We start from the raw sequence: 23,682 nt of genomic DNA, 5'->3' as shown, positions 1-23,682 counted from the left end.
ACCGACTTCAGTTTTACGCAAGCAAGCGCCTTCCTTCATGTATTTCATAGAACTCGCACAATCTCTTAAGAGCGACATTTTTATTGGGTGTTTCCGTAACGTGTATTCTGATTGCCTTTTCCGCCCCTAACTTTTTCCCTACTAGCTAGTGAGGTTTTTAAATCGTGGAATAGAAGCGAATGGTGTAGTTTATGTTACTATGGCAACTGAGGGGAACCCACCCTATAACAGAAGGCAGCTGTCTGCAAGTCTGGGAAATACTGTAAAGTGACGAGGTTAGTCTGCTGAGAGCTGATCAGCCACTGGCAAAATGGATATTATAGTTTTACCCTTCGTGAGGCAGCTTTTAGGAAATATATGGCCCTGTGGAGTATCACAATATGGCATTTTATATCTTTTTGATATGGCTAAAGTAGATTGGAGTGCTGTTCTACTGTGTCAATGTTTAGTGGCCCATAATAGGCCTATTGGGTTTATAATATGGGCATAATGAATAAACCTGTGAAAAATAAACGTGACTTTCAGTATGTTACAGAGCTGCTACCAAAAGCTGCTACCAAAAAGTAAAATAGAAAAAACACACACATAAAAAATGAGGATCAATTGGAAATTGTCTTAGTATATAACTCTCTACATCATACTAAAAGTTAACTTAAAGGGGGGGGGGGGGGTACAACCCCTTTGTTCTTCTGAACTATGTTTGATACAGTACCTCACAGGATGATCAAATTGAGGAATATTAGCCTGGAACATAATATCTGTAATTGGATAGAGAACTGGCTGAAGGATAGAGTACAAAGAGTGGTGGTAAATGGAACATTTTCTAATTGGACCAGTGTGGTTAGTGGAGTACCGCAGGGGTCAGTCCTTGGTCCTTTGCTTTTTAACTTGTTTATTAATGACCTGGAGGTGGGCATAGACAGTACTGTTTCTATTTTTGCTGACGATACTAAATTGTGCAAAACTATAAGTTCCATGCAGGATGCTGCCGCTTTGCAGAGCGATTTGACAAAATTGGAAAACTGGGCAGCAAACTGGAAAATGAGGTTCAATGTGAACAAGTGCCAAGTTATGCATTTTGGTAGAAATAATAATATCTATTAAATGGTAGTGTGTTGTGGGGATCCTAAATGGTGAAGGATCTGGGGGTTTTTGTGGATAACAAGTTGTCTAATTCCTGGCAATATCATTCGGTGGCTACTAAAGCAAATAAAGTGCTGCTTGTTTTAAAAAGGGCATTGACTCAAGGGATGAAAACATAAATTTGCCTCTTTATAGGTCCCTGGTAAGGCCTCACCTTGAGTATGCAACCTTGACAGTCTAACCTCATAGCTTAACTCTCCCATCCCCTTTACCAGTTTAGTTGCAGTTTTGGGCTCCAGTCCTTAAGAAGGATATTAATGAGCTGGAGAGAGTGCAGAGACTGCAACTAAACTGGTGCAATGGAAGAGTTAAGCAGTGAGGTTAGACTGTCGAGTTTGGGGTTGTTTTCTCTGGAAAAGAGGCGCTTGCGAGGGGACATGATTACTCCGTACAAGTACATTAGAGGGGATTATAGGCAGATGGGGGGTGTTCTTTTATCCCATAAAACAACAACGCACAAGAGGCCCCCCTATAGATTAGAGGAACGGAGCTTCCAATTGAATCAGTGTTGGTTTTTCACGGTGAGGGCAGTGAGGTTGGGGAATGCCCTTCCTAGTGATGTTGTAATGGCAGGTTCTGTTAATACCTTTAAGAGGGGCCTGGATGAGTTCTTGAACAAGCATAGTATTAGGGACTGACCCATGTGGGGACTAGCTTAAAGGAGAAGGAAAGTCAAAATCTATTAAGCACACTATTTAATAGTACTACTATTGCTGTGTAAAAATGCTATATTCCTGGCTTGCCTAATGAAAGATTTACAGAGATACACATACTAGAACTTACAGACTTGTTTCAGTGAACGGCGCCGCCATCTTGTCCAGCGTGTCTGTATGGGCTGAAAAGCACAAGCCAGCTCCCCGCTCCTGTCACAAAGATTCTGCCGCTCCCTGCTCCTGCCACAAACCCCCCCAAGCTCCACAAACCCCCCCCCCGCTCCTGCCACAAACCCTCCGCCATTCGCAGCACCTGCCCCCCCGCTTCCCCCACCTGCTTGTCACAGAGTTCGGCGATGCTGCGTCGCCATGGCAACCGGACGCTCCTGCCCTGTGCGCATGCGCTGCCTGCAGTAACAAGTCGCCAAGTCTTGAAGGAGTGATGCATTATGGGAATCTTCTCTACCCAGCTCAGCGAGTTTTTTTTTCTGTTTGGCTTCTGATCTTCTGAACGGGTGAAGTATGGGGAGACTTAAGGGCACTATTGAGACAACTTAATGTATGCCTGCAGCATGAGATCAACTCTTTATTAGCCTTTCCTTCTCCTTTAAGATAGGAAAGGCTAAAGCAGTTTTCTCATTGCACTTTATTCTCAGCAGTTCAGCTTTCATACAAATTGTAACAAAACAGTCACCTTTTCCAAAGTTGCTGGGTGAAAAGATGAATAACACACCTATAGACTGGGGTGCTTTGTGACTACTATTTTCTATATATAATTGCAATGTAAAAGATCATTTTGGAGCATTTATTACTGCTCTTTTTGTTGATTCTGGGAAGAAAGCCTAGGATTGCTCCTTCAATTTCCATTGAGTGCTCCAGAGACTGAGCCTCACCCACAGGTGCAGTTAGGGCAGAATGCTGATCAGATTCCCATCCGCATAAAAGTTATGCCCTTATTGGAGCTCATCAGCGCAATGAAGAGTTTTCTAGTTTGTGGATCACTAGAAAAGCATCCTGCCTGTCTGCCAATTGCTGAATAGAGAAAAATCCTGGCCAAATCATTTCCGAAATTGTCCCTGCAATATCAGCAGCAAAATATGTACAAGACTGAGATTACAGAGCATTTAAATAGATATTGTATACTAGTCTGTTCCTTACCTTTGTGAGCCTGACACAGTCAAATCGATATTAGGGGTCATTTACTGAACATGTGTCGCCAATCTGCTGCAGGTATCTGGGCTTTGTTTTGTAGGCTAACCAAATTAAACACCCGATTAGACGCTGTCTGCATTTGGAAGAACTGTATTTACGTGTCATTTAGCTGTACCCTATGTCCTGCACCCCATACACCACAGACTGCAACCAGACTGGGGGGAGGGGGAGGAGTGCTAAGAACTAAGGGTTGAGCTCTTGCACCCCACTTCTTCCTCCAGTCTATCGTAAATAACCCCTACTACTCTTTGGTTCCCTATAACATTAATGTGTATAAGTCTCAGATGACAGATAGATATAATGTATCCTTAAAGATATCAAAATCTCCTCCACGCGTATAAGATTTATTTGAGTTGATACATTCGGTTTATACATTTCTCAGCATTTTGAATTAAGGCAACAATAACTGCAACAGACCCAAGCCACTTTTGATTAGCAGCACATATATTGGAAAAAAAATTTTTTTTAAATAAAATCCCAAATGTGTTTTCTTCTTCTTTATTGAGGGTCATTTGTACATTTAATATATTATTCATTAGGGTCACACAATTGGTCGATTGGTCAGTCACCTTTAGCAGAATGAGGAACAGGAGCCCCCTTCCCTCCCCTCAACATTCACCATAGCGATTCAAGAAAAACACAGAGACATGTTTATTGGGAAACCTGTTGATGAGCACAGGATTTATTTAAATTAAACGTCAGTTTTGGGTTGGGCCTAGCAGCCAATGATCGAGAGAAAGGCAAAAATCCCTCCAAGTGCTCAGCCAATTTGCACTGAAGGTAAAAATTCCTTCCTGACTCCTAGAAACGGCAGTCGGTTTTACACCCTGGATCATTGCTTTGTATGTTCTGTGTGTAGAAGGGTGGGCAGTGGGAAGAAGTGGGTGGGGTGCTTGTGTAAAAGAGGGTGAGCGGGCACTTGTGTAGAAGGGGCAGGGTGGAGGCACAGATGCTTGTGTAGAGGTTTATGTGGTTTTGAAGCTTGTGTAGTGTGGCGGGTGGGGGGCTGATAGGGCTTATGTAGAGGGGTGGGTGGGCAGGTGTATGTGTAGAAGTGTAGATGGAAAGTGAACCAGTGGGCAGGTGAAGGAGGATGGGTGGGAAGTGGATCAGGGAGCAGGTGGAGGATGGTGACAGCAAGCCTGTGTCACAAATTTTATGGTGGAGTGCTGAAAATAGAAGAAAAAATAGAAGTTTAGAAATTGTTGCAATAAAAGTAAATTACAGACAAATTGTTTCTTAGCATATTAAAGGCTTAATCTAGAGAATATCAGCTACCTGGAATGGCATCCTTTATTATTCATCTGATCGTCTGGTGCCAGACTAGTTTCTAGTGGGGATACCCATTTCCAAAGGGGGATATCTAAGCTAGCACTACAGCGGCCCTATGTGAGTTACCCCTCTACCCCAACATTGGCCTTCTAAAGAATCCGCAGTGATATCTGTAGATGTGGCCAGATTTTTACTTAGAATCAGCACCTAGTACAGCCTAAAGACTGACAGAAACATAGCTATAGCTGACTATTTAGACAGATAGCCCAAATGACTACAACAGCAGGAAGTGAGGTGGAGCCGTGCTGGCCAACATAGTGAATTTGTAGATAAAAAGAGGTTGGCAATAAATAGATATATTACCCATATCCTCTGGAAGCTCCTTCTGACGGCTTTCCGGAGCCGTTTATGCAGGGCTGGTCTTTCCATCGCTGCAACAGGAGCTTCCACTTCACTGCTCACTGCCTCCTCTGCAGTGGGAGGTTCTTCCCAGATGGTTATTGCCTCCTCTGCCGCAGGAGGCTTCTCTTCCTGGGTGAGAAGGGCAGGAGGCTGTTCTTCCATGTTTTCCTCCTCTGCAGCAGGAGGTTGATCTTTGATGTTATTTTCCTCCTCTGCAGCAGGAGGCTGATCTTTGATGGTTTCCTCCTCTGCAGCAGGAGGCTGTTGATCGATGTCATTTTCCTCCTCTGCAGCAGGAGGCTGCTCCTGAAGTTCATTGATCCTGAATAGATAAAAGATGAAAAAATGAGTCAGTATTGTAATTTTCTTCCAAATTTACATGCAGTGGTTGTGTTCCTATACCCCCCAAATTATGAGCATCCAAGGGGGCTGGTAACCAGGGCTTCAAGTAAAGTTTTTACCTAATTCTGTCTTTCATTTCCTAATTTTGTTCTATGATGTTATTATTTCTAGTGGAGTCAGCAAAATTCTTAAGCTCTGACTGGCTGCTTGCTTTGTCCTTATAGAACAATCTTTTTCATTATCAACATACTTCATATACGGTAATAAACAGATACCCTTTATAATGTATATATTGCCCATATATGTCAGTAACTGGAATGGGAAGTGTCATTTGCAAAATACATACCCAGCAGCTTCTTGTAGCTCTTCTTCCTTCTCCCTGAGCTTCCTTTTCATCTCCTCAAGCTTTGATGTTACAGCCTGTGAGCGCAGGGGTGGCACAAGGATAGGAACAAAGGGGAAAGAAAAAAGACGGTTATGGTTATGCCTGTATAGATGGGGCCAACACTTTTGTATATGTTGAAGGCAGGTTATGTTGTGAGGGTAGATTCTATTCATGACTTTAATATTGGCACAAACCCACAGAGATTTATCATCAGTGTCATAATATGGCAATAAATACCAAAGAAAAGCATGACAGACAGTGATCAGGGAACTTACTTGATGGAGTATTTCAAATGCCCTGTACTGGTCCAACAGGGCCTCTCCTTGAGGCGTCATCTGTGGGAGAAGAGAGTCAATGTTAAGCACTGCTTGGTACCAATGCCATTGTTGTGCCCATGTGGCCCCTAGTAACAGTCTCTATTTATAACCCCATAATGCATTGCAACAGTTCAAGAGTTGTTGATGGTGAAAATGGCACTTAGGTGCGTGCCCCCCCCCCCCCCAGGGCAACAAGAGATACGGTGATAATAACCTCTCCTATATTAAAAAATGACACTTACCAGCTTTTCCAGCTCTTCCTGTAATAAAAAATAAAGTAGCAGTGTGAGTATAATTAATAGTTTTCAAAGCAGCATCCAATGTTATTGCCTGGGCCTTGAACCATATCATTATGTGGAGCAAATATTCAGCCATAAAATATACTGGAGCAGGAGCTGACACTCTAATATCATTTATGCCATATTTAAACATATATTTTAGATTCCTTACCAGATATTGGGTCATAAGCATGTATTGGGCGATGTTCTCATCCCATACATTGCGCTGGTCCATGGCGTACCAGAATAGAAAATCATCTCTGGAAAAAAAAGTCCCATTGAGCATTTAGTAAAATGTTCTGCTGTTGCACTGTAGTTCTACTATAGATGCACCAGGGGCTGCAAGGTGCCGGGGAACACTTTACTTACCATATGCCTGTATCAAGCATTAAATACCCTGTGCAAGGCACCCAACACAGCCTGACAGACCAATCGCTAGGTGCAATGGGCCCTAAGGGAAGCAATGTTTCACCTTATTGCACTTGCACTTACCCCTGTGACATTGGCACATGATTCCCAACATTTAATAAGAATGTTTTTGTTTTACTTACAAGTTGTCGATCACTCCAATATGGGCTCTGTAGTAAAGCTCTGTAAAGAAAAACACATTTCCATTAAACATTGAACTAAAGGAGGAAAAGAATTCACATATAATAAACTAACCCTGCCAGCTTTGTCAGTTACATTCGCCATGTTGGGACTTTTCCCATTCATTACATTTTGGGCTAAAGTGTCATGTTCTATAGACAACTTCCAGTTCAATGGTCAAGTTGCGCTGGATCTTCTGGAAGACAGAAAGTCTAAAATACTAGGGGGAATGTAAGACTTGTAGCCCCCATAAACCAAAATTGTTGCATTTTTCATCTTTAAAAACCTGCCAGCCCAGGGTACTTCCCTACACAGTGCCCCAGCACCATTCCCTTGCTCCCAGGTATCCCTTCTACTGATCAGAGCCGGGTACATAGGCAGTCACATACCAAATAAGTAGCTTGGGTGAATCAAGGTGCAGCAAAACAAAGGTGCCGAATATAAATGACAATACTGGCAGTGACACTAATTTGGGGAAAAAGGCTGTAAAGCAGAACCACTCAAGGAATTGATGATTAATATAGGATTTTACCATAATAAGAAACCATGGCTTGGAAATTGATTTCTTCTTCCTTGAAAAAATCAAGGGCCTGTAAGTGAAAGGCAAGAGCATTAGGGACACAGTACTAAATGGATTTATATTCTGCTCAAGGTCAGTCTGGATTTGAGGATAATCGAGGAAATTTACAATTTCTCATTTTTGGAATCACAGAGGAAACAGAGGCATTACCTGAAGCGTTGGCCGCCTTCTGAGCATGTCGCAACCTAAAGGCAGACAAATGGGCATAATATTAGGAAGAGCAATAGGAGAAGTTGCAAGACTGTGCCATGAATGCTACGGGGCTAATAGGCACAAGTATTCCCATATCTATATTCTCCCATCTGTATTAATGCAAGATTACCTCTTAAAAGATCTTGATTGGTTGCCATTTTAGGAACTGAGGAAGTCCCTTGTGATTGGCTCACAGGGGCCGGCACAAGGCCGGGGTACCCCAAGGGGTCTTCCTCAGGAAATGCTGGTTCTCCTCAACAGCTGTTCAGAAAAGGATGTTACAAAATGAACTGAGGAGAAACCAGAAAAAATGCTGAAAAACCTGCAAAGGAAAAATCGCTTTTAAAAAAGCGTTTTGAAAAAGTCGCACAAAATCTCTCTCTCTCTCTCTCTCTCTCTCTCGCTTAATCGTAGGTCGCACTCTATCGAAAAGAGAATAAAAAAGGCATGTTAGCTTTAGGGATATTGCATTTAGCTTCTTAATATAAAATACACAGGTGGAGATGCTGGCTATTTTTCCCTGAATTTGAACTTCCAGCCAGCAGGTACTGGGCCTCAGTTAACACTATAGTAGAAGTTTGCTCACAGTAGCCAATTAGAAATGGGCATTAGTATAGTTAGAATGAGGACATAGAAATTGGGCGCAATTCACTCCATGTTAGTAATAAAGGCCCAGTTATGCCCTTTGGGTGACTTGGGTACAGAAGTGCAGGACTAATAAAAACATCATAGCAATGGGGTTTTGATTGGTCTAAAGCAAACTTCAATAATGATAGTAGAGTTGTGGTTGGTTGCTATGGATACAATGTTGTACTTAAAAATCCATAATTTCAACTTAACGTACACTGCAATTGATAATAATTAGTTGCATTACACTGTAATAATAGCATTTAATATTTGGTTGCTAGGCTCCCTGACCTTGGCAACCAGGCATTTGTGTGAAAGTTAGGATAAAGTATGAATAGGAGATGGCTTGAACAGAAAGAAATGCTATAACAATAATGGCTTGATTCAATACTGCCCCGACCATGTACCCTGCTGCCCCCAACAGCTGGGGTATTTGAGAGGCAAGTGCAAACTATATTTTGTAAAAGTAGAAAGTATTGCTATTTATTCCATTAAATTCAGGTACATGTTAAGAGCAGGGCATATACCCAGGGGCAGAGGGGCAAAACTTTAAAATGACTAAGAATTACTTGGAACAAAAATGAAGTATTTTATGGTTTGCGCAGGGGTCCCCAAATATCCCTTTTTATGGAGGTCCCCAGTGAAAAACATGTATATTTGCTGGCATCCCTGTATAACTGCCAAACCCTGGGTCTGTGTCTCCCAACCAGCGCTAAGATTAAAGGCATCTCCAAAGCCCATTTTAGGGGAAAGTTCTCCAAATTCACTAAAATCAATGAGAGGAGCAACTTCCCCTAGTCTGGGGGGGGGGGTGTCACTTAAATATTTCCCTTCTTTTTTCTTTAAAATAAGTGTTTTACGGCAAAAATCTATCAGAGGAGATGTATGCTTACCTCTAACCACCGATGCCAACCAACCGACTAAACCAACTGTCACATTCCTAGGGTCAAGTCTCCTCTCATATTATGACACGTGCCACTGTTAAAGGGAAAGTGTACCCCGTTTATGAGTAAGGTTTATATGGCACTTATTTGCCCTTAGATGTGCAGTACATACATAGCTTATTATGTACCCAGAGCATTGCTTTGTATGTGTGGCCTATTGAGTGCAGTTACTGTGCTGCCATATCTCCTGCAAAGATTCACTCATTCAATCATCAGCCATGGTTCCTCACTGCTGCTGCTGTTGCTCAGTCTGTGTAACCAGGGGGCCCTAAGCTTGTAGGGTGTCCCTTCCTTAGCCTGAATAGTGGGTAGGGATGGGGGGTTACACTCAGCCTCAACAAGAGCAAGGGCTTTATCATTAGTTGGGAATATGGTAAATACAAGGTATGCATATATTCCTTCTACGTTCTTTCTAGGGGCACATGAATTGTAAAGAAAATGTAATAAAAACTCACAGAAATAAGAAAAGCAATGCATTTTGCCATGTAATGTTTATTGGACAGTTTATTACACTATATGGTTTAATTGCAAAAAAGGTGGCACAATTTTTTGTTGCACAATAGCAGCTTATTTAGTAAGATTTTTTAATACATATAGACTGCACACTGGTCCAAATGACAAAATGAGCAATTTTTTCTTCATTGGTGGTTGAGTCACATAGGAGCCCATTTATGATTTTATGAAGGCCCTATGTGTTTGCAGCACAATTGCCTTTCTTCTTGGAATTGATATTGGTGTAAAATAGTTAATTTAGCTGATGCTATATTGTCCTATTGTACTTTATAATGAAACACTAAAACATTTATAGCAAATTTATAAAACTCTTCTCTGGGAATTTTGACTCCTCCTGCACTTTAAAATTTCAATAGAACTGAATGAACTGGTAATCGATCAGTTTTTTATATTTATCATTGTCCAAGCTCTCCTGGAAAAATGAATTTACTTTCCAGGATAAAATTCAAAGGATTCATAATAAAATGGATCTGATTCACCAGAAATATTTCTTTACGTTCATTTGATTTTGAAATATTTGGCATCAATTGTTAGATAATGATCATTGATAAATCTATCTAGTATGGTTTGTTTTCTTAATTAAAACAAGAGGTAAACCCTATATCCTTAGATATAGACAAAGTAGTGCTCATTGTTAGAAATAAATGAAGCAGCAAGTATACGATACAGTCAGATCCACTTAAGAAACAAGGAAGCCCTAAACCTAACACTTGTCTTGACCAGACAGAAAGGACAGTGCTCCCTTGCATATATATTCTTATATGAAAAAATAGAATTGCATTATGGGTAGAAAACATGGCAGATTGCCCCCAAACTGTTGCACCGAGAACAATACAAGTATATGAGTCCATGTAAATCAGGTATTGGAATTAAAAGGTTTTAAGCTGAGAGCTCTTGATGCTTTACAGATATATTCTGAACTGTATTTTTTTGTTGCAGTCTCATTTTGTCTCTGCACTGACAGTAGGTTTTGTGTCATCCATAGACTTAGACATAGATTGACGACGCGCCTGTTGACGACCCTTCGTTAAAGGTTTTGGTAGCAAATAACAGCGGCACTTTGAAACGACTTAAATGAGCAGTTGTCCACACGTCTCTCCTGCTGGTAAGACCAAAATTTATTGAAGAGCCCCACATAACACAGACATCTTTAAAATTAAATTACTATGTGTAATCTGTTCTTTCAAAAAGTATGAATAAATACTATTTATATACAGGTATTGGACCTGTTATCCAGAATGCTCGGGACCAAGGGTATTCCGGATAAGGGGTCTTTCTGTAATTTGGATCTCCATACCTTAAGTCTATTAAAAAATCAATAAAACATTAATTAAACCCAATAGGATTGTTTTGCATCCAATAAGGATTATTTATATCTTAGTTGGGATCACTTACAAGGTACTGTTTTATTTCTACAGAGAAAAAGGAAATCCGTTTTAAAATTCAAAATTATTTGATTAAAATGGAGTCTATGGGAGAAGGGCTTTCCGTAATTCGGAGCTTTCTGGATAATGGGTTTCCGGATAAGGGATCCCATACCTGTATGATGAAATTCAGAAACAGTTAATACATCAGTCTCTCCTTTTGGGATGTAGCATCTAAGTGCTCTTGCCTAGATCATATCAGGATATGATGGAAAGGAGGGGCAGTCATTAAGAGTGTATTTGTTGTAGGAATATGCCACAAGCCCTATGTGATTCATGCCAAGAGGCACTAAGTCATAGGCCTACCCCTTCAACAGATCCACTGACACGTGTGACACCATTTCTCTGATCTAACAGACCGGCACGTGGACCAATCTGCCTTATCTCTAGGCGGAAGTGTTGGGCAAGTGCAGACTGACCAATGACCCCCACACATGATCTTATTGGAGCCATTGCCCTAAGGATTGTTCTGAGCTCTATCGATGATCATACAGTTGAGCTGGAAACTGACCAAATTGTTTAATTTGGGGGCCTGGACTGAAGGGATAATTCATAGAGGAGACATAACACCCAGTGTTGCATTACACTTATAGAACTAGTGTAAATGTCAGTGTAGTACCCTATGGAAACTAAATAAAATTGTGCCAATATTAATCTTACAGCCGCTGGTTTATCAGAGTTATTTGCTTGTTTCTTGCAATGGGTTGTCGTTTTGGGAATAAAAATAGCCCTGTTTGTTACTTCCATTGACGCTGACCTTTCTCTTCTGTTTTACAGTACAAGATCCTGTTTGGACCTCAGCTTTACTAAACGTCAACTTATTGCCTGCCCTGCTACAACTGCTGACCCATTCAAAAGATGTCTTCCTGATGGTACGTCATGATTTGTGATCTGATTCTTTAGATTTTCCAAAAGTCTTTGAACTTGCCTGTCTGAGCTCTATGTAAAATAACAAGAACATAAAATGGACAACAGGAAGCAATATTAGAAAATCCTGCACCATTTCTACAAAGCTCCATATGTGAGTATGACGATATTTAAATTTAATTTTTAAAAAATAATTTTCTTCTCTCTAATAATAAAATAGTACCTTGTACTTGATCTACGCTTAAGATATAATTGATCCTTATTGAGAACAAAACAATCCTATTGGTTTTAATTAATGTATACATTTTTTTTTAGTACACTTAGGGGCTGATTTACTAACCCACGAACGGGTCGAAATGAGTCCGATTGCGTTTTTTTCGTAAAGATCGGTATTTTGCGATTTTTTCGTATTTTTTGTGATTTTTTCGGTGTCTTTACGAATTTTTCGTTACCAATACGATTTTTGCGTAAAAACGCGAGTTTTTCGTAGCCATTACGAAAGTTGCGTAAAATCTTGCGATTTTTCGTAGCGTTAAAACTTACGCGAAAAGTTGCGCCTTTTTCGTAGCGTTAAAACTTAAAAGGTGCGAAGTTTCGCGTAAGTTTTAACGCTACGAAAAAAGCGCAACTTTTTGCGCAAGTTTTAACGCTACGAAAAATCGCAAGATTTTACGCAACTTTCGTAAAGGCTACGAAAAACTCGCGTTTTTACGCAAAAATCGTATTGGTAACGAAAAATTCGTAAAGACGCCGAAAAAATCGCAAAACATACGAAAAAGTCGCAAAATGTTCGTTTTCAAGTCGGAACTTTTCCAATTCGGGTCGGATTCGTGGGTTAGTAAATCAGCCCCTTAAAGTAAGGTGATCATAAATACGGAAAACCCCTTATTAAAAGAACTCCATCCCAAGCATTCTGGATAACAGGTCCTACACCTGCACCTGTTGTTGTTCTGTTAATGCTTCTGGGTGCAGTTCATAAATGTGTATTAATATTAGTTCATATGATATATTGGCTGAAATATACAGGATAGCCAAAGGGTATGCCAATACAAAATATTAAAGGGGTCCTTCGTCCAAAATGATTTTGTTTTTCAATAATTAAAAAAAAAATAATTCTCATTTAAGCTTTCCAGCATATATTAATTAAAACTTTTCAGTGGCATTAAATAAATATAATAGAAACTGAAAGCAGTAACTGTGTATCCCTTTCTCCTTTTTGGTTCTGACTCTTGAAACAATGTAGCAGACATTAGATCTCTTCCATGGCTTTTTCTCAGCTGACTTCTGCTACAGCCTGTTTTAGGAATCAGAACCAACAATTCTGTTTTTTCATTTTTAACTTTTGTTGTTCATTGGAAGCTGGTGCCTGGTGGGTGACTTTGCTGAATTATGAAGCATGTATTTCCTCTCTAGGTTGCCACAGTTTTGCATAACATCGCAGATCTGGGGTCGGCTTATTGTCAGCAACTGAGGGAGAAAGGAATTCTACTGTGTTTAACCCCAGCTCTGCGTGATGACGACATACAAGTGGCAAGGCTAAGCCTAGAATTACTGAATACGCTTTTCACATACTGTCCAGATGTAAGTGATCTTTATTTACTGCCCTGAGATAGTGGCATAGTTTTTTTAAGAATTGCTCAGCGTGTTAACGTGTTGGTAACTGGCCAGTCCGTGCATGATTTGCTCAGAACAGCCCAACCAATATCAGGTCCTTGTCCGACAGGTCTTGTATTCCCACAGTATGATCTTACAGTATGATCTGGCCCAGCACACAGCTGGCAAAACTGGGCACAGATACACTTGCTTGATCTCCACAAGTACGGGCATCCTAAAGTAACTATTTTATATATAGGAGGCTGGGCACCTTTGTAAAAATAAATACATAAATATCTGACAGCATGAGTTCTCTCTTCCTCTCTGTGTGGCTTGCAGCTCCCTCTAGTTATAGAAGTTCCCTGGTGCAGTTTGCTGTGATTCTTGACTTTATTGTAATTTAAAACTGAAATGTTATTTTTCACATTAGCTGGTTATAGGAGAGGATAGGGCATGATTTGGGGCAATTTTACTCTGGGGGTTATAACTTATGGCAAACAGTAATGATTGATCAAATGCAGCAAGAAACCATCATTATAATTCATTACTATTATACTATACTGTTCTGGGGTAAAAAATGTATCAAGTTTTCTTAACCCTTGCTGCACTGATGGTTCTGACTTTTGGAACAATGCAGTACAGACCAGGTTTTCCCCCACCATTTACCACCATTCCCTGTATTTACAGTGACTCTCATAATGTTAATGTTTTTTGCATGACAGATACTGATAATTGCAAAAACAACCACCCCCCCATCCTGAAAGAGAAAAAATGCGAGCAGCTTCTATAATATATCCATTCTTTTAAGGTTGCTGGAGACTTTTTCCACAACTCCAGTCTGCAGATCATTGAGTTACATAAGGATAAGCCTGATCATAAGCAGCAAGTTCAAGCAGTCTGGAACAAATATCAAGAACTGGTAAGGCAATATCGTATGTATGTATGTATGTATAACTTTATTTATAAAGCACCACAAGGGTACGCAGCGCTGTACAGTCTTACAGAATACAAAATTACACACAGGGAAGACAAGTGATATAATAAATAAATACAATAAATACATATATATATATATATATATATAAGTGCCATGTGGTATGAGACACAGTAGGAAGGAGGTCCCTGCCCCGTAGAGCTTACAATCTGAGTGGTCGGGTGACATACAGGCACAAACTGGAAGGTAAGAGTGCATCAGGTATGGGCATTTGCCCTTAAGCGCAGGACTGGGCAAAATAATGTCTTAGTGCTCCAGAAGGTAACAGGTGATTTTTTTCTTAAAGAGAGTGGGTGAGTTTTCCCTACGGAGGGATTCAGGGATAGAGTTCCAGAGGTAAGGAGCAGCGAGATAGAAAGGCTTAAGACGAGAGAGCGCAGTGGGTGTGGATGGTGTAAAGAGACGGAGGCTCTGAGAGGAGCGGAGGAGACGACCAGGAACATGTAGGGAGACCAGTGAAGAAATATAGTGAGGAGCAGAGGAGTGAAGGGCTTTGAATGTCAGCAGAAGGATTTTGTAAGCTATCCTTTGCTTGACAGGCAGCCATGCTAGTGAGCTTAATTGAGGCTGAGCTGGATCCCTCTTAGGAGAGAGCAGGAGGATCCTGGCAGCAGAGTTTAAGATTGATTGCAGGGGAGAGAGGTGGGAGTCTGGGAGGCCGGTTAGTAGGAGATTGCAGTAGTCTAAGCGGGAAAGGATAAGGGCATAGATTAGTGTTTTAGCTGTTGCTTGTGAAAGAAAGGGGCGTATCTTGGCAATATTACGGAGGAAAAAGCGGCAGGTTTTGGCAGTGTTATTAATATGGTTAGAGAAGGAGAGAGACTGGTCAAAGATAACCCCAAGGCAGCGTGCAGAATTTACAGGGTTGATGGTCATGCCATCAATAGTAATGGTGAAAGGAGGAGGAGGGCCAGGTTTGGGCGGGAAGACCATGAGCTCTGTTTTAGCTAGGTTAAGTTTGAGCTGGCGTCGGTCCATCCAGGAGGAGATAGCCAGGAGGCAGTTACCAATCTGGGTTTGGACATCAGCAGTTAGTGCAGGGGTGTCTAAATATATCTGGATGTCATCTGCATATAGGTGGTATTTAAGGCCAAAAGAAGAATATCGTGCTGTGACTCTGTTCCATAAATCAGATTCTGCTGTTTATGTAGATGAAGCGCACAAAAAACGCTGGGTTTAGAGCCATTTAATCATAAGGCATCTACATCTTGTGTGAAGCAGGTAGATATTTGGGGCAGACAGTGGAGGAACGGCTTAGGCTGATAGTGATGCCCCTCTGAGAATGTCAGTGTAGAACCGCTCCCTTTAGAGCTCACTAAATATCCTATATTATACTGAGTTGCGATTCTGCAGCTTGATGACTCAAATGGCTTCCCCTTCCTTGCATTTTTGGGCAGTTACATTTAACTAATATGTTCGTGCCCCAGCCGCCATAAGATTCGCTTGTTTGGGGAGGTTGCTAAACGAGCGAATCTTTCTCCCGATACGCCCTCCTAAAGGCCAAACCTTCCAATTACAATGATGGAGATAGGACCCGTTGGAGTAGGGACAACATCAATAAGCCAATCTGGTCTCCAATCCAACAGTAAATTCAAGCCTGCCCGGTTTTCAGCCAGATATTGGTCGGGTAGGCCAGAGGGCCCTATACATGGGCAGATAAGCTGCTGAATCAGTGTGAAGGACCCAAACTGGCAGCTTAAATCTGCTAATATATTAAATTAAACATCACTGTTTTCAAATGCATTATTGTAACTTATTCAACTTTTTTTCTCAATACCTAGATAACAGTAACCTGTGGACCCCCCAGTATGGACTAAACGACAAATCGACAACTGACATTTTAGCATTGCTTTTTGTGGATGCATTAATATTTAGTTTTCTAATAAAATAAGCATGAATTGCACTTTTTTTTTTTACTTTATTTTGATATATGGCGTTAAATAGTAAATATAATTTAATGTCCATGGAAGTTGGCAGCTTTTCCTTGTTGTTTCTGCGAATATCTTGTCCATAACGAATAGGGTCTCCCTTCATGGTTTACGCGTAACTACAGACTCCAGAGCCCTGGCAACTTGGTCAACGTTGAGGTTATTTAATGAGACATTTGTCTCTTTCCCAAAGTCTGAAAGAAGAAGAGAGAAGAAAATCAACATAAACTTTAATATTTATTTATGGCAGAGTGGCTGAGATTCCATATATTTATGTATTCATTCAATGGCTTTTCTTCCTCTGCCAGGCTTTATAATCTCAGCTCCTGATAAATATGTAGTAAATGAGTAAATTTAAGGAAGAAATATGAGTGAAGGAATCAACCAATAATCTACTGTTATCGCTCTTAGCCTGCATGGCCACAACCATCCTTGGCATGTTGTTAAATCCCCTTACAATAAACCAGAAAATGCATGAGCCGTGCTTCGATATCATTATGGGATGTAGCCAAGTATAAATTAAACTCGCCCTAAAATAAAAACTCACTGGGTTTCCCATTCATTCATATCTACAGAGATAACATAAGTCTGTGCTACAGTAATAAGAACTCTGTATGAAACCTCATCTACAGTGGCCCTTATATAAGGGTAATGTCTCTCTTGTGCCAAACACTTGCCTACTGCTACTGCACACAATATTAGAGTCTAATATTGGGTGCAGTAGTTTTACCCCATTGTGGTCACCAGGGGGAGCTTTGTCTCACACCACTATATACATTTTTGCCCATCGTTTTATGTTTGAGCTCCAGGCATCCTCATTATTTTGACAACTTGCCTACTGCTAACGGGACACAGGAGTACTAACAAATACACATCACCTTGTCAGAAGGCAGTAAATTAATTTTCCTGAAATGACACTACAGAACTAAAACTTACAATTATTCTGATAATATTAAAGAGATGATAAAATGAACCTTCTAGCTAGGAGAGTAGAACCAAAAATATGACTTGTCGGGGAGGAGACTTCCATTATTGTTTGAGGACAATTCCAACCGAAGGCAAAAATATAGCATTTGGACTCCTTTTGGGGAGGCATAAATATTTATCATACTCTGCCAATGCCTGTGCAAAGCATTTACAAATATACAGCACTTTTGAAGGTTCTGTTTCATTTTCAGAAAAACGATTACCTTATCCATAAGTAGTATCTACCAACAGAAAATATTTGGATTTTACAGTACTGTGCAAGCCTGTACTTGGGAATGTTACGTGAAAGGGCGGCTTGTCACCACACTTGTGTTTTTAACTTGGCCTGGGGAACTTTTTCTCAGTAAATGGAGCACCGGCCCAGGGACAAAAACCCAGCAAACCGAATCACCAGTATACTGAACATCAACAACAGTTCAATATTGAAGTACTTTGCCATTCCTACACACCATATCTAGCCCATAATTTAGGCTGAACTCCGGAGCATTCTCTTATCAGGATGGGGAATTCGGGGTTGGCTTTCTTAAGCTCCACGTAGTGCTGCTCAATAAAGTCTCTGAAAGAAAAATGGTGTCATTTTATCTTTATGTTCTGTCTTTACAGACATGGTCAGTTTTATTGTTCCACTCCAGGTCTATAGATATTGGTGTAAAAATCTCCATATGAACCCAGCTTTTTTTACTTGCCACACTCACATGTGAAAAGTGGTGGTGAGCCACACAAGCATAGCAAAAGTTCTCTGGGGGGGTGCCAAATTAGAACTGTAAAAATGGGCACGCACTTTGAGGCCACTGGGAGCAACATGTTGCTCACGAGCCATAGTTGGGGATCACTGCTGTAAAGTATGAACTTAACTAAAGGGGAACAGTCATGAGAAAGAAATGTTAATATGCTGTAGTACCATGTTAGACAATACACTCCTCATTTGTAAGCTTTGGTATTGAGGGGAAGGGACTGAGGGACATTAGCATGCTTGGGGGACAGGAAAGGGAACAGAACTGCAGGGAAGAGTTAAAACTTCCAGGTTTCCTATTTTTGCTAAGCACATAAATATAAAGATTAAAGGGGTTATTTACAATGTACCATGAAGTATGCAACGTGCTAAAAAAATAAAGGCGCATTTTGGTATTATCACTTTGCACACTGCGAGGTGTTTCTGAAGTGCAGATTGGCCCAGCAATGACAGGTTTTTGCCTTTCTCTAGATCAGCATCTCTTTAGGCCGCTATGGATCCCATGAAGCCAGCTACTGCTCCCCCATTGCCTTAACTCCTTTCAAGTTGAGGGGCAGATGGGCAGGGAGAGGGACAAGGTTGGTTTCAAGGGAGCTGTAGCTGAGGCCAGGAAATGCCCAGCCTCCTTTTATGTTTAATATCATTAATATTTTATATTATTTAAATATCATAATAATATTAATTCTAATACTAAGAAATTTTGTAACACTAACATATTTAGCCATAAACATGTCTCTGTGTGAATACTGAGGTGAATGAAGGGGAATCCAGTGTATTATTCTGCTAAATTGTGGAATAGGGTAATTAATACTGCTGGTAACTGACCAGAATGGAAAAGTGCAGGACAGGGTGGGGTTAAAATATCAGAGAGGGGAAACCACAGACAGGAAATATAAAACACATTGTTGTATATGGTACGTTGTTTTGTAAACTGAGCACTACTGACTGAAAGGAACTGCAATATTAATTTCCTCAACTAACACACTCCCCATAGGCCACAATACAACAGCACTTTTAGGGGCACATTTACTAATCCACGAACGTCCGAAAAGCGTCCGAATGCGTTTTTTTTGTAATGATCGGTATTTTGCGATTTTTTCGTAAATTGTCACGACTTTTTCCTAGCCATTACGACTTGCTCATAAATTGTCGCGACTTTTTCGTAGCCATTACGACTTGCTCGTAAATTGTCGCGACTTTTTCGTAGCCGTCGTGCCGAGTACGAAAGTTTTGGATTCATTCAAGCTTCAGTATCATGACTTTCCTTGGGCCAGGTTGGAGCTGCAGAGTGCCATTGAGCCCTATGGGAGACTTTCTTTGGGCCGGGTTGGAGCTGCAGAGTGCCATTCAGCCCTATGGGAGACTTTCCTTGGGCCGGGTTGGAGCTGCAGAGTGCCATTGAGCCCTATGGGAGACTTTCCTTGGGCCAGGTTGGAGCAGCAGAGTGCCATTGAGCCCTATGGGAGACTTTCCTTGGGCCGGGTTGGAGCTGCAGAGTGCCATTGAGCCCTATGGGAGACTTTCCTTGGGCCAGGTTGGAGCTGCAGAGTGCCATTGAGCCCTATGGGAGGCTTTCCTTGGGCCAGGTTGGAGCTGCAGAGTGCCATTGAGCCCTATGGGAGACTTTCCTTGGGCCGGGTTAGAGCTGCAGAGTGCCATTGAGCCCTATGGGAGGCTTTCCTTGGGCCGGGTTGGAGCTGCAGAGTGCCATTGAGTCCTATGGGAGGCTTTCCTTGGGCCAGGTTAGAGCTGCAGAGTGCCATTGAGCCCTATGGGAGACTTTCCTTGAGCCGGGTTGGAGCTGCAGAGTGCCATTAAGCCCTATGGGAGACTTTCCTTGGGCCGGGTTGGAGCTGCAGAGTGCTATTGAGCCCTATGGAAGACTTTCCTTGGGCCAGGTTGGAGCTGCAGAGTGCCATTGAGCCCTATGGGAGACTTTCCTTGGGCCAGGTTGGAGCTGCAGAGTGCCATTGAGCCCTATGACAGACTTTCCTTGGGCCGGGTTGGAGCTGCAGAGTGCCCATATGATACCCCCCTTCCTTTTTGTGACTGAATGTAAAAGTGGATAATCTCCTGATGTCAGTGGTGAGTTGGATTAACACATACACTGCATGTATCTTTCTGCATTAGGGGCACGGGTAATGTCATGTAAAGAAAATGGAATAAAAACTCACGGAAACAAGAAAAACAATGCATTTTGCTATGTAATGTTAATTGGACAGTTTATTACACTGTATAGTTTAATTGCACAAAAGGTGGCACAATTTTTTTTGTGGCACAATAACTGCTTATTCAGTAAGATCTTTTAATACATATAGACTGCACACTGGTCCAAATGAAAAAATAAGCAGTCTCTTTTCCATCTCTTTTCCATCTCTTTTCCATCAGTGGTTGAGTTCCATCATGGCCTGAGCACAAAAGCTAGGCAATCATAAATTTCGATAGAACTGAATTAACTGGTGATCGATGATATTTATCATTGTCCAAACCTTTAGGAATCTTTCTTATAGGCTACTTGTCTGATTAATACTGATATTAATCAGATTCACTCTCCTGGAAAAATGAATTGACTTTTCAGGATTAATTTTAAAGGATTCATAATAAAACAGATCTGATTCACCACAAATATTTCTTTACATTCATTTTGAAATATTTGGAATAAATTGTTAGATAATGATCACTGATTAATCTACCCAGTATGGTTTGTTTATGGTTTGTTAGGAACGTGTATGGCTGCCTTAGGAACGTGTATGGCTGCCTTAGGAATCTGTATGGCTGCCTTAGGAATGTGTATGGCTGCCTTAGGAATGTGTATGGCTGCCTTAGGAATCTGTATGGCTGCCTTAGGAATGTGTATGGCTGCCTTAGGAATGTGTATGGCTGCCTTAGGAATGTGTATTGCTGCCTTAGGAATGTGTATGGCTGCCTTAGGAACGTGTATGGCTGCCTTAGGAATGTGTATTGCTGCCTTAGGAACGTGTATGGCTGCCTTAGGAACGTGTATGGCTGCCTTAGGAACGTGTATGGCTGCCTTAGGAACGTGTATGGCTGCCTTAGGAACGTGTATGGCTGCCTTAGGAACGTGTATGGCTGCCTTAGGAACGTGTATGGCTGCCTTAGGAATGTGTATGGCTGCCTTAGGAATGTGTATGGCTGCCTTAGGAATCTGTATGGCTGCCTTAGGAATGTGTATGGCTGCCTTAGGAACATGTATGGCTGCCTTAGGAACGTGTATGGCTGCCTTAGGAATGTGTATGGCTGCCTTAGGAATGTGTATGGCTGCCTTAGGAACGTGTATGGCTGCCTTAGGAATGATAAGCTGCTATTAATATAGTGAATGGAAATCCCATGGATTTTAACAGAATTTTCTGCCTTACTGCATGTTTCACCTAGTGGCCAAATGCAAAATCTAGTGATATATATTGCAATGTTTTCTTAAAAACTACATAAGGTATAATGCAATGTAATATAGAGAATAATGAAGTTCTATGTCTATATAAGGGCACAAGGCCACAAGCCAAGTATCATGGAACATGTCATAGAACTATTGATATAGCCTCATATATTTAACAGGAGATTATTACCATTCCAGTGCCTGTGATTAAACAAAATCCTGCAATACACAGACTTATGGGTATGCACTCAGGCAGAAGGAGAATATATGTTGGGCAGTATACGCTATGGGCACACTTTAACTGATCTGAGAATTCGGCAAACATCCCAAATGATTGGAACAGCAGGAAGTGAAAAGAAGCTGTGGCTCCTCTTTACTTTCTCATCTGCCAGTGTACTATGCACTGGTCAATGTGATGCATCAGCAAATTCATTTCTTAAATCTGCCAGATCCCTGAACTTATTACCATATCACATGGTTATTGGTCAGGACTGGAAAAACACACAACTGGCCAATCATCAGGAACATGTTTTTCTCCTGTGAGATAAACTGACAGCTATATTGCAGGATTGTCGTTTTCTCATGACAAACATGCAACACGCCAAGTCCTAACTCATTATTTTTGTATTTTGTTAGATTCCTAATTTAATTAAGCTCCAAATAACAGGAAGGTCATCTCCCATAAGCAAAGTCCATTTTGAGTAAATAATTCTAATTTTTAAGAATAATTTCCTTTTCTCTGTAACAATAAAACTATACCTTGATCCTTAGTAAACTGTGTGGATTTATGTTGGTGGCATGTTAGACTATATATTCTTAGATAAATTAACCTATTTACCTATTTTCAAAGGAATTCTGTGCGTGGCAGATCAGTGTCATGGCCTTCGAGAACTAGCACTTAATTACCATCTTCTGAGCGATGAGCTATTACTGGCCCTTTCCACCGAGAAGCACGTTCGCCTCGAACACCTTCGCATTGACGTTGTAAGTGAAAATCCAGGTCAAACGCAATTTCATACAATTAAGAAACAAAGCTGGGATGCGCTTATCAAGCAGGGGTGAACATTGTCATGTACTTCTTTCTGTATGAAGAGGAATTTGATGCATTCTTCAGAGAAGAGACTCCTGTCACTCATCTTTACTTTGGTCGGGCAGTAAGCAAAGCAATGCTTGGACGGATCGGTATGAACTGCCCACACCTAATTGAGCTGGTTGTGTGCGCCAATGGGCTTCAACCGTTGGATGATGAGCTTATACGTATTGCAGATCGATGCAAGAACTTGACTGCTATTGGTCTTGGGGAGTGTGAGGTCTCTTGCAGTGCATTTGTAGAGTTTGTAAAAATTTGTGGAAGGAGACTCACCCAGCTATCCATTATGGAAGAAGTACTCATTCCTGATAACAAATACAACTTGGAGCAAATTCATTATGAAGTTTCAAAGCATCTTGGCAGAATGTGGTTTCCAGATATGATGCCTACTTGGTAGGCAAGCCGGTATAAAGCATGAAGCTTCAGAATTCCGTTGGCCTTCGGTTCTGCTTACTATGCAACAGTCAGATTCTAAAATATATGGTGAAAATACTGCTTGATTGGCATGGTTTGTACTGGATAAAAACTTTGCGGGGATGATGTGATTGTCTGTGTAGGTCTCATTCATCCAGGCCATGGTATATAGGATCTAGCAGTGATACGCCTAAAGCAACTGCACTCAGTAATCATGGGAATGTTTCAGCACTTCAAGTCTTCCAACTATTAACTAGTAATTCTAAACAGCTTTCCAATATACATTTGGTATTGTTGTTGTTGTATAAAGAAATTACACATTCAATCTCCCCTATGTACAAAAATATATATTAGGCTTTTTTAAAATATTGCAATACTTAACACCTATTCATTTTATATCTTGAAATTATTTTTCTTACTGTTCAGATTATTAACAGCTGTCATTTTTTGTGGAGGGGGGAGCAATAGTTGCACAAAGGGGAATACTGCTAAGGACATGCCTGTATAAAATATGCCCTTGTACAACTCACTAACAGTCCATTTTACTTTACCAACCACATGACAACTCCCAGCTTTCCCATCACCATACATGGGCCTTTCATGCTTGGTTCAACTGCAGCTATCAAACAAAGTGATGTCTAGAACTGTGAGATGTGGTCATCATCCCCAAACCACTTCTTCGCTACTGGCCTTCCCTAGGCCATAAAACTACAGAGAAGTAATCATTTGTTTGACTCTCCATGTTCTGATTCCAATTCTAATCCTCTATTAACTTCACTAAACATATAGCCTGTAACTCCCTTAGCAATC

The 23,682-nt window shown here is 41.0% G+C and overlaps 1 long non-coding RNA gene and 1 pseudogene across 1 annotated transcript; both read left to right on the top strand.

The window, feature by feature from the left end:
• Positions 1-86: 86 nt before the first annotated feature.
• Positions 87-22,984, top strand: LOC108646222 (annotated as a pseudogene).
• LOC108646295 lies at positions 11,755-16,229 on the top strand. The gene is made up of 4 exons (XR_001924320.2): positions 11,755-11,893; positions 13,153-13,320; positions 14,141-14,251; positions 16,108-16,229. It is a non-coding gene; the product is annotated as an uncharacterized LOC108646295 (long non-coding RNA).
• Positions 22,985-23,682: the final 698 nt, after the last annotated feature.

The sequence above is a fragment of the Xenopus tropicalis genome, chromosome 3 (genome assembly GCF_000004195.4).
Source record: "Xenopus tropicalis strain Nigerian chromosome 3, UCB_Xtro_10.0, whole genome shotgun sequence".
Classification (NCBI taxonomy): domain Eukaryota; kingdom Metazoa; phylum Chordata; class Amphibia; order Anura; family Pipidae; genus Xenopus; species Xenopus tropicalis.
This window is presented reverse-complemented; position numbering and strand designations above follow the sequence as displayed.